This window comes from Apis dorsata, unplaced genomic scaffold (genome assembly GCF_000469605.1).
Source record: "Apis dorsata unplaced genomic scaffold, Apis dorsata 1.3 scaffold_58, whole genome shotgun sequence".
In the NCBI taxonomy this organism is placed as follows: Eukaryota; Metazoa; Arthropoda; class Insecta; order Hymenoptera; family Apidae; genus Apis; species Apis dorsata.
Window position 1 is genome coordinate 1458995 of NW_006263358.1, and position 2161 is coordinate 1461155.

The 2161-nt window shown below is 41.0% G+C and overlaps 1 protein-coding gene across 5 annotated transcripts in view; it reads right to left on the reverse strand.

Moving 5' to 3' along the window:
- LOC102680785 (protein abrupt-like) overlaps positions 1-2161 on the reverse strand; it is a 57543-nt gene that overhangs the window by 38314 nt on the left and 17068 nt on the right. The window lies entirely within an intron of this gene.

The window sequence follows — 2161 nt, forward strand, 5'->3', positions numbered from 1 at the left end:
GGAAATCGAGAAACGATGGATCGATAAGGAATTTATATAACACTGTAGTCAAACGCGTGTGCGTTTGATCGTAATTCTTCTCGTAATTTTATTCGTGGATAATGATCACTTATTTACTTCCCCGTAATGGATTACCATTCTCCATCCTTGGATTATCGATCTTTTGCGTTTCGTATTATCAGTTTCTCCGTCCGTTTTATCAGTTTCTCGGCTCGGTTCGGCTCGATCCAAGAGATAAGTGGATGCTCCTGCATCCGTCCGATCAGAATGAATGGACGAGAAAGAGAGAGAGAGAGAGAGAGAGAAAAAAGAAAAAAAATTCGAGAGCATGGTATCCGGTTCCTTTCGACGCGTCAACGTGCCGCATACGTTTTACACGAGGCGTGTCGATTCTTTTGTGAGTTGCATCACGAACACAGTCCTCTCCCCGGCGATACCATCGCGATTTTCCAACCATCGAATAATTTATCCTTCGTGCAACAAACGATCGATCCGAACACGGATTCCTCTTGGAATCTTCGATTCGTCCGTCAAAATCGTAGATAAGCACGTAACCCTTAGATCCTTATCCGAGAATAAATTTGGTGGGACGAAAAAGGTGGATAAAAAGGGGGAAGGGGAGACGAGAGGAAGAGGAAAGGAAAAAAAAGAAACGAGAAACTAGGAGGAATAATAGTGACGAGAGGCGAGAGAAAATCGTGGATCCCACGAATATCGCGAAACGATAACGCGGTTATCGGTGTTGTTTACGGGATTTACTTTGTAACAGGGTCGACAAAATTGACATTAGAAAACCAAGATACGTAAAAGATTGGCCGACTCGATTGAAGCGGTGAGCGAACGAGTTATAATTGAAAATTGGACGTAAAAATATGAGAGTCGTAATTAAATTTCGCAGACTTTCTTTCTTTTCTTTTTTTCCTTTTTTCTCTCTCTCTCTCTTTCTTCCTTCTGTTACTAAGATAAAACCTTCATGAGTCATTCGTAATTAAAAGAGAACGCTTTAATATGTCGAAGTTGAAAAGGGTTCAATGAGTCTGAATTCTATTTTCATCATACGAAGTGTACGAAGTAAAATTAGAAAAATTGTGATGGACGAGGATGAAAAAAATGATCGTGTCGAATACTCGAAATGGAAACGAAATACTCTCTGGAAAATCGATACAAAACTCATCTATTTATCATCTATTTATACGTTCAATCTTCCGCTTCTAATTACAAAAAGTGGGATCAAATTTCACGCGAAATAACATAAAGGAATTCGATTACCCATCATCGATAAATAACACTTTGTAAACAGGCCAATGCTTGGCGTCTATTTGGCACCGATCCCTTTTAAATTACAGCACCGTTCACCGAGCCACCGCCACGCTGATCAAAAAACGCGCGGGCGAGTCGCGACGTGGGGAGGTGGATCGTTTCAAGAAATCGAGCAAAACGTCGAGGAAATTCCGTTGAATCGAAATACTTTTCAAACGATCGGGAGACATGGAGGAATCGTGAGATTCGCCATTCCCCATTTTTGTCCATTCAACAGTGGCTGAGGATTAGAATTCCGTTGCCCGAGAGAAAAGAGCGGGGCCGAGACACGAGGGAGAAAAAGAGGAAAATCGATGCAATATCGGGCTGCGACGCGACAGGAATCAAAAATGTACGCCTCCGAGCACTCGCGGCATTATGAAACTGACATAATGACCAGCCGAGAGGATTTCACAACCGCATACCTAGAAAGCGTTACGAGGCGTGGAGCGCGCGTTATCTCAGTTTCGATATTGAAATTAAATACGCATTTTCCCGCGAGTCCTATGCGATCGCCACCCAGAGGCGGAATTCCAACTATTCACACGGCCAGGCCAGCTGATCGACCTATATATATATATATAAGGTGTATATCGTGATTTAAAATGAGGTGAGATTCTTCGAATTGTGATGAAATAATGACACGAAATAATGGTCGATACGATTCTTTTTTTTTCTTTTTTTTTACGGTTTTTGAAACGACACGTAATTCTGAGTTCGTTTTTTCATTCGTAATATCGATTTTTGTTAATTTATTTATTCGTAACGTGGAAAAGAAAAGAACGTGTTTTGCTAAATTAACAAAAAGCTCTTAAGTTTCTGTTTTCACTATATCCGAAATATACACACACACACACACACA